Below are 10,266 nucleotides of genomic sequence, written 5' to 3'. Positions count from 1 at the left end.
CTGATGAATGGATAAAGAAATTGTGGTTTATATACACAATGGAGTGCTACGTGGCAATGAGAAAGAAGGAAATATGGCCCTTTGTAGCAACATGGATGGAACTGGAGAGTGTTATGCTAAGTGAAATAAGCCATACAGAGAAAGACAGATACCATATGGTTTCACTCTTATGTGGATCCTGAGAAACTTAACAGAAACCCATGGGCGGGGTGGGGGGGGAGGGGGAGGAAAAATAAACAAAAAAAGAGGTTAGAGTGGGAGAGAGCCAAAGCATAAGAGACTCTTAAAAACTGAGAATAAACTGAGGGTTGATGGGGGGTGGGAGGGAGGGGAGGGTGGGTGATGGGTATTGAGGAGGGCACCTTTTGGGATGAGCACTGGGTGTTGTACGGAAACCAATTTGACAATAAATTTCATATATTGAAAAAAAAGAAATTTTTAAATCTTTAAAAAAATAAATAAAATAAAATAAAAATGAGAGGAAGCAAATGAAAGTACAGGAGTGAGTGGGCATCACAGATAAAGCAAGGGATGTGAGGTAGGAGGAGGGAATGAGATCTAGGGCACAAATAGAAGAATAAGCCTTACACTTAAGGATGAATATCTCTTACATTTAAACTGGAAGAAAAGTGTGGGTGGGAATACAGATTAGCTTTTAGGGGTCTAAGGAAGTTTCATTTACCATAAATATTGTTCACTGATTCATCACATTGTCTCCCTGTTCTCCATTAAGACGGGGATCATGAGTCCCCATGTGATGTAATGGTCTCTTGAAAGGGAGAGGGGAGGCAGGAAGAGAGGGCCACAGGAAAAATTTGAGTTGTAGACAATGAATTTTTCCAAATTCACAGCTTAGCTGAGGCCTATTCCCCAAAACAAAAAGTCCAGGAATTAAAATTAAGCCAAGAAAACTTTAAAACTATTCAAGTGGACAGACTGACCCAGCATATGACAATGGGGTTTATAGAGTAAATGTGACCCTTGGGATGAAATAGGGAGGGTACTATAAACAGAGACAAGTCCTACCAACAGCCAGACAGCTGGTAACAAAGGCCAGGCTGCACAAAGGTCTTTCTGGCTGCCCTTTTACACTGGAGTAAGAAAACCATACATCTCTGTTGGGTATGAGAGTGAGCTGGCTGCAACATCTGTCATTCCATTGATTGCCAGGCTGGCTTCATTAGTTCTGGCTGGCTAGGCTAGGGTATCCTTTCTCCCTTACCTTTCCAAATGCATCTCTTCTCAAGCTGCATGCTCTGTCAAAGAGGGCATGCTTCTCTAGTAGGGTGGATCATTCTTCAGAGAAGAGTATAATTTATTATCAGAGTATTATTATTTATTATTGGAGAATAACCCAACTTCATTCAAGAGCACCTAAATAAGCTCTTAGTTCTTTTTTTTTTTCGCCCTAAAAGGGTTATCTCTAGTACCAACAGTACCCAGAGTGACTAAGGACTCACAGGAAAAGAGGTTCTAGCTCTGGAATGAAAGATTCAATAAGGGGAATCCAAAGACTTTCACTCTTTCATCTAGGATGAAAAGTCCAAAATATTAAGGAGAACATGGTACAAACAAATGCTATGAGGACACTGACACTGTAGGATGTCCTGACCTTTGTGCTTCCTCTGCATATGTGAGGGGGAGGCAGCATGGCATCATGAGCCTTAAAATCATTACATTGTGTCCCAGATCCTCTTGTCTTCATACTTTCCTGACTTCAGTTACCATATACGCACCAATGATTTCCTGTCTACAACTCATTCTAGAACTCTTGACCTTCATACCCATCTGCCTATAAGACTCTTCTACTTTAGTATCCCACAAACTCAAAAATATTTATTTGGCACCTACTAAATGCCAAGTAATGTCCCAATCTGAATTTATTATCTTCACTTTCCTGAAAGGAAAACTGGACAAAACCATCAGGCTTACATCAGCATTTCAGTTGAACTAAAGTTGGAAATATGCATAGAATGTCAGCTACTATCCCAAGCATTTTCACCTATGTATCTTATTTATAAATATATACATGTGCATGTATAATATACAATAAATGTTTCCAAAATAATATAAAATAAATGTTTCCAAAATTTTTAAGTTTCAAAGACATTTCAAAAAGTATTAGGAGGAGTTACATGGGATTACAATTTTTTGTTTTGTTTTGTTTTGTTTTGTTTTGTTTTGGTCAAATAGGAACACTGAAAAATAATATAATTTCATTAAAGACAGACTATATTACATGGAGAAAACTTAAATGCATATTACAAAGAAGCCAATCTGAAAAGAGTACATACTGTATAATCCCAACTATCTGCACATTCTGGAAAAGAAACTATGGACATAGAAAAAAGATCAGTGGTTGTAGGGAGGGGAGAAGAGAAGGGATGAACAGATGGAGCACAGAGGATTTTTAGGGCAGTGAAACTACTCTGTATGATGCTAATTGTGGATATATGTCATTATACATTTGTCCAAACCACAGAATGTAAAGACCTAGAGTAAACTCTAATGTAAACTATGGACTTTGGGTGAAATTGATGTATCAGTATAGGTTAATCATTTGTAACAAACGTATCACTTTGGTGAGAGATGTTGATAATCTGGCAGGCAACCCATGTTGGGGAACAGGGAACATACCAGAAATCTTTGTACCTTCCTCTTAATTTTCCTATGAATTTAAAACTGCTGTCAATGAATTTTCTTTAAAAAGAAAGATAAGTTCTATTTAAATATACATATATGTATATATATATGTATATATATATACACACACACACATATATATGTATATACAGTATGTAAAAGAACATAAACAGTCCTTTTATTCAGTAAATTTAGCTTTATGGGAAATCTGTATTGTCCTTTCTTTTCTCATATTGCTGACAACCAGTAAAAGCCTTGTCACTGACCCCAAATTTGGGAACCACTCATTTGAGTTACTTGTTCAGGGCTCCTGGATTAAGTGATAAGTAGCTATAAGGACTTCCTGGTATTTGCATAAAGAGCTGGTTACATCTCTCTTCTCCAACCATCTACCAGATGCCCTATGTTAGGCAAATTAAATTATGTTACCTTTCCTTAAAAGATGTGAAACAGAGCAGCTCAGGCTTTACCTTAGGGGAGCTTTAGCTCATTCAGTGGGGTTGCTTTATATTAAAAAAGAAAGAATGATCGTCTGTGGCCTTTCCAGAAAAAGATAACTTTTGGAATATTCCTGTTTCTTCAGAGATAGAATAATAATTTATGGAGAAAATATCATTTTGTCATAACTATATCTCATGAAGCTTATGTTTATTCACAGTATTATCAGAATAAATCAGAAATTAGTGGACCAGGGCTTAAAATTTTAGTTTCAAGTAAAGTTTCAGGGTAAACACAGTAATAATTTTCAAACTATAGGCTAATGAAATTTTCCAATTTGTCAGAAACAATAAAAATTAGTTTTACATGTACTTTCTAACATTGAAAGAAACTGATATTTTTTATAACTATAACTAAATTTGGACATTAAACACTACCCACTATCTCCTGATTCTGAAAAGTCCTTAAAGAAGTCAAATAATACTGCTTGCTAGACCTAGCCTATTGGACTCTAGGATCATTAACATTAAAAAATATATAATTTAGTATTTGGAGTGACAGGTATATTATGCAATTAATTTTTTGGTAATAAAATACCATTCAGTGAAGAAAGCAAGGCCAAAATCAGCAATCAAGGTGAAATAGAAAGGTAGAAGGAAAACTATAAGTAGCGACATAATTGACATAATTGGCATTGTGATTATTTTGATAATTATATTACATTTTTGGTCAAGTTAAAACACCTTAGAAAAACAATATTAGGTTGAATCAAATGAAATTTTTAAATTATTTTGTCAAAAAAATGATCAAATATCACAATTTCATATGGTTCAAACTGATATCTCACAATCCTCAGTATATTTTAATCAGATTTTTGGGAAACATAGTGTTCATTTTTATGCGGGAAAATTAAGGGGTCCTGTGACTTGCCTGTATGCCAGATATCACAAAGAAATCAATAACAGAACTAGGAATATAACCTAATAGAATAACAGAATTACTAATCACGCTAACTCAATAGCACTCAGTAAGCACCTACCACATGCCAGGCAAAGTTGTGGAAGTGTGTGTATGTGTGTGGGGCAGAGTGGGGTTCGGGGTTTGGGGATGGGGCAGGAACAGGGTCACAGATTTGGACATTTTGAGTTTGCCAAGCAGAGAGTTTGACTAAAGAAAGGCACAGGGATCCCTTTGCCCCTCCCCCCAAAAAAGAAAGAAAGGCAGAGGGAAAGATATAAAAGTTTTTTTGTTTTTACTTCCATTGTCAAAGTATTTGTTTTCTGTTATCAACAGAAACTTGTTAATGAAGATGTGCTAAATTAATCAAGTTAATATATGAATTCCCCAGCAAAGCCAGGCTTAGCCAGTAGTTTCATATGCTAATATCAACAACCAAAGCACTTTCTGCCAAGGATTTCAACTGGATGAAGTTTCATGAACTGACAATGTGGCAAAATATTAGCTTTAATAATAAATCTGCTAATTCTTCTTCCCTGCTTGTCTTGTTCAACATTACAATTCCATTCTGGCAAATAATAAACCCTCAATAAGTATTTGTTGAATGAACTAATTAGCTGATGTTTGGTCCTTGATAGAAGCATAATAATTCCTGCCAGATAAAATGAGATTACCACATTTATTTATTATAACATAAACTTAACAAATAGTCCAAACCATCAAAATTCATCAATTCTAACATCCTCCCCCTACCAAATAACCCCATTCCCTCTCAATCATAAAATTAAATGCATGTAAAGTATTAAATTAACAAACATTAGCAAATTATTTTAAATATTTAAATATTCTTTTATTGAAACATCCTAATTTTTGTTATACTTTGTATGTATATCTTTTATACCAAAAATATAATCAGATCTACATGTATACAAAAATTCTGTCTCCTTTTATTGCCTACAATACAGTACTATAAGGCTAATTCATAAAATTGCTGTAAGAATTAATGAATTATACAAAAGAGAAATTTTAGGTACAAGAGCTTATTCTATGTGAAAATATTATTATAACAATTCTACCTCCTCATTCAACTATAATACACAAAAATCATTTTGTAAGGCTACTTCTGTATCAACTTCCAAACAGTCTGATTAAAAACCGTTTTAATCTATATTTTAGGCAAAAAAATAAAGTCTAATTTTAACATGTTATCAAATGATTAAAAATAAAAGCACTGTCAATTTAAGTATTTCAACTGCCTGAGTTCTATAGGCCAGATAATAATTTTAAATAATAGTTACATTGTTAATTGTTGAAATAATATGTAATAGTCTTTTTTCTCCTCAATCATTAAAATCTTATATAATATTCCAATAATAATTTATCACTAAGACAGATATTTTTCTAAGTAATGTATCACCAAACCACATTTTGTTTCTGGTGTCATCTGCTGAAATCAATCCATGTTATAAAATGACACATTAGCTAAAAACTTGATAAACTTTGGAATGAAGTTCACTGACATGCTACTAAAAATAGACCCTTTTTAATTTTTTCAACAAATTTAATATGAACATGGTGATAGAAATACATTAGGATAATAGAAATTCACCCTACATTAGTTTTTAATGAATCTTAGATATCACAATTCTTTCATATTCCAAATTTTAATTAGTCTTCAAAAATAATAACTATCTCTTGAGCAGTTATAACATGCACAATACTATGCTAAGCATTTTCTACACATTACTTCACAAAATCCTCACAACTTTATGCAGTACTGTGTATATTAATTAGCGCCCCCACATAGAAATAGAAACTGAGACTCAGGGGTTAAGAAATTTGTTGTGACTATAAGAGCCAGGATTTGAATGCCTCAGATCTACCTCACTACAAAGCCCATAGCTTTAACCAACCATCCAGTTTTAAGAAAACAAAGTCCTAAATATAGAGAAATGGAAGTCAACAAAGTTGAAATACAAAGTTAGGCTAGATGTGAAAAAAAGATATTACTAACTGTTAAAGACAGAAGGAATATAAACTACACTAAGAGTCTCAATATATTTACAAAATAAGCGAGACAAATAAATTTTCATTTTTAAGAAATCCATTTCTTTTGGCAATATTTTTAAGATGACTGCAGAGACTAATCCTTCTCAGAGTTTCCTGACGAACATGTTTTTCATTCTAGACTTAAAATTCAATGTCTTTTAATCATCATGTTTTTCACACCTGTGTGGTGGTTTCATTAAACAATGTACATACTTTTTTTTAAGCATTTGTTAATACCAAGTTATCAAATATTCATGAGGAAAAGAGTATACCTTCTTAAGCTTTACACCATCATTTCTTCTCCATGAGAAATTAAGTTATTTTCACATGATCAAAAAAAATTCATGACACACAATTAAAAACAAACAAGAGTCACATTTTATAAGGCAGCAATTACATTCATGCGATACCAGTGTAATTGAAAGACAGAAGACATTTCATTCGTTAGTAACACAGAATTTCTTCTAGTGGGTTTCCTAGAGCTCATTAGATATTCCCTGGCTGATTCTCCTAAGTAATTAGATTTTAACAGGATTTTCAACAGATCAGAGCAATCTCTGTGGGTGCCAATAGAAGAGTCCCCCTCTGGCCTTACCAGCAGGGCAGAGCAGATAACATCCAGACTGGGAGTTAATAGGACAATTACTGGCCTCTTTTAAATGAGTTACATTAATGCACTTAAGCTAAATGGTTCTGCATATGATTAAATATTAACATCTGCAAAATATGAAAGCATGATATGCAATCAAGTTGTGTTGTTTTAATTTCCCCAAAGAAAGACTTCCATTGTTTATATAAATGCCTTTAAACACTATGTATTAAACACTTTGAGGATACACTAATAGAAAGATGGAAACCATTCTTCTCACTTAAGAGTCCTAAAATACATTGACTTTTAGGATGTCACTTCTGGGTATGATGGAGTGACTAAAAGAAAAAAAAAAGACAAATATATGAAATAGTAGTTTTCAGACACTGGACAACAGGCAGTGCAAGACAATGATCCCTGAGAAAAGGGGAAATAAAAAGAGGATAAAATCAACTCCCTGAGTTCAGAGAGAGTTGAGAATTTGGGGAGGCCAAGGTGGCTAGAATACACAGGACAAGTACCAGGGAGGAGAGAGTATGAGGGAGGAGAGAGTACCAGGGTACCAAGGAAGAGAGTTCTGAAGATCTGCAGAGGGTACCCTTCAAGTCTCATGCTTAGTGTTCATCAGTATATACATAAGAGAAGACTACTCAAGGCTGAAAAAAGAACCACTGAAAAAGAGCAGGTGGAACTATTTTCAGAGCTCACACAGTACTGGGGATCTTTCCACAGGCAGAGTTAAAAACAAAACAAAACAAAACACTTTATAATACATAAGGCAACAGGTAGAGAACTCAGAAGGATATTGTCTCAGTAGTAGGGGCAAATTAGCTCTAGCTTAAAGTTGCTCTGGTGCCACTTAACAAAATTTAATGGCAAATCTCAAAAGAATCAATTTCCAAGTTATTTGAATGCCCAGAGCAATGCTCAAAAATATTTATAGGAATACAAAAGAATCAAGCACGTAAACAACATAAAATTCACAATGTCTAACACCCAAACTCACTAAGTCATGAAAGGAGCATGGAAGATATAAAAATGGCCAAAATCAAATTTCTAAAGATGAAAAATACATTGGATAGGATTAACATTGCAGACTGAAAAAAAACAGACAATGAGTTGTGGGATAGCGAAATGTGGGACAACTTAAAGCAGCTTAATACATGAGTAGTTGCAGTCCTAGAAGAGAGGAAGAGAAGAGAAAAACTATTTGAAGAAATAATGACCAAAAATTTTCCAATTTTGATGGAAATTATACACCCAAGAAAAAAATGAAGCTATTTCATCAAAAATCAAGTAGCCTAAAATATACTAACTTAAAAAAATTTTTTTTAAATGTTCACTTATTTTTGAGAGGGAGGGTGAGGTGCAGAGAGACAGAGGGGTACAGAGGATCCTAAGCAGGCTCTGTGCTGACAGCAGCAAGTCTGATGCGGGGCTTGAACTCATTAACTATGAGATCATGACCTGAGCTGAAGTCGGACGCTCACCCGACCGAGCCACCCAGGCACCCCTAAAATGTGCTGACCTTTAAATGCATTGTAGATACACTGTAAATGTCTCTAGCAGAAACCAAAATATACTGGTCCAGACCTGATCCAAAGTCAGTCACATGCTTGGTTCCTATGATAAGATTTTCTAAGAGTAATTTTCAGTCTGATGCAAATAGTCTATTTTGCCACTAAGTATCATATTTCAGATGTCTTATAATGAATTATATTCTCTACTTATTGACTTTATAAAGAAATGTTTCCTTCTTTTCCTCAGCTGCCACTAAGGTGCTGGGTCTTTCTGAAGCAGCCATAGGCCACGTGGGGATGAGGACCTCCCCTTCAACCACTTGGCCAGCACTGCACCTGTCAGCGCCTGTTTAGCACTCCCTTGCACCATGGCCTCAGTCTTGGAGCTCACCTGCATCTACTTGGTCCTCATCCTACAGGACGATGAGGTGATCACTGCTCCCATTGGAGCCCATTGGAGGCTAAGATCAATGCTCCCATTAAAGCAGCAAGTATAAATGTTGAGCCTTTCTAGCCAGGCTTATTTGCAAAGGCCCTGCCCAATGTGAACACCAGGAGCTTCATCTACAATGTAGGGGCTGGTGGACCTGCCCCAGCAGCTGGTGCTGCACCAGCAGGAGGTTCTGCTCCCTCCACCACTGCTGCCCCAGCTGAGAAAGTGGAAGCAATGAAAAAAGAATTAGAGGCATCTGATGATGATATGGGCTTTTGTCTTTTTGACTAAACCTCTTCTGTAACCTTTTCAGTAAAAAGCTGAACTCTTAGGGGCACCTGAGTGACTCAGTCAGCTGAGCAATCAACTCATGATTGTGGCTCAGGTCATGATCCCAGTGTTCTGGAATCGAGTCCTGAATCAGGCTCACTGCTGAGTTTGAGCCTGGTTGAGTTTCTCTCTTTCTCTCCCTCTGCCCTCTCCCTCTCAAAACAAAACAAAACAAAAAACAAAACAAAACAAAACAAAAAAAACACCTGAATTCTTGACAAAGTAAAAATAAATACTCCAAAACATTATTATAAAATATCAAATTAGACCCCAGCAAGTACAGAGGCAGGGGCCTGAACCAGACAAATAAGTTCTGGTGAGCACTTCCTCTATCCTTTCATTGGCTTTTATTCACTTGGGTAAAATAGGGAACAGGATCAGCAAAAGAATTTTGATTGGTTGAAATGACACTTGAATTTTTTAAGCTGAGCCACAAGCTCCACACCAACTCTCAAACAGCAAAGCTCCGTGCATGTCTGCAGCCCCCAAAATATGGTAACATTCAGATGGCCTTGAATTTTACCTCCCTGTTTCTATTTGCCCACAAGTTTAGTTTCTAATTCTATTTTCCCTCGTGGAGTTTTCAAATGTCTCAGCCTTGTTTTATATACTTGAAGTATTCCAGAGATTTTAAATTGAAACAGAACTTTTTTCAATCTTAATTACACCTTACGGGCATTTGGAGAACTTGTTATCTAAAAGAATTCTTTGAGTGTATTGATCATTTTCTGAACTTTTTGTCTAAATCTGATTTTTATACATCAAATTTGCTTAACACTAGGTACTCAAAAATAAAGATCTCACAAAGATACAGAGATAACAAGTCAATCCATTTTAGAAAATGTGTTGAATCAACCTGGCCAAAGAGATTATACTAGTCATACTGAGACCCACACAGAAACCAGCATTTGCAAAGACATCAAAAAAATCAAACAATTGGCCTAAATGAACTATAATGGACTCTAGTTTCCCTTTCCTTACCTTTTTTTTGAGATTTTTCAGTCCTGTTTTACACAATGAACTTGAAATATTTTAGTGGCAAGCATATTTGTGGATGGTCCAGAGGACATTTAAGTATGTTCTACTAAAACAGATCACTGATGGAAGAAAAGACAGGGTAGGGCAGGTGTTTGGGTGGTGTCTGTCTGTCCAACTCTTGATTTTGGCTCAGGTCATGATCTCACTGTTCATGAATTTGAGCCGCACATCCAGCTCCACTCTGACAGTGCAAAGCCTGTGTGAGAGTTCTCTCTCTCCTGTTCTCTCTGCCCCTCCCCTGCTCACTCTCTCTCTCAAAATAAATAAAC

The 10,266-nt window shown here is 35.7% G+C and overlaps 1 pseudogene; it reads left to right on the top strand.

The window, feature by feature from the left end:
- Window positions 1–8,564: 8,564 nt before the first annotated feature.
- Window positions 8,565–8,920, top strand: LOC124514525 (60S acidic ribosomal protein P1-like; annotated as a pseudogene).
- Window positions 8,921–10,266: the final 1,346 nt, after the last annotated feature.

The sequence above is a fragment of the Lynx rufus genome, unplaced genomic scaffold (assembly GCF_022079265.1).
Source record: "Lynx rufus isolate CCGP_SWC_20201006 ecotype Redwood Valley unplaced genomic scaffold, mLynRuf1.p SCAF_2, whole genome shotgun sequence".
Classification (NCBI taxonomy): Eukaryota; Metazoa; Chordata; class Mammalia; order Carnivora; family Felidae; genus Lynx; species Lynx rufus.
The sequence above is the reverse complement of the archived record's forward strand: the minus strand, read 5'-3'. Positions and strand labels throughout refer to the sequence as shown.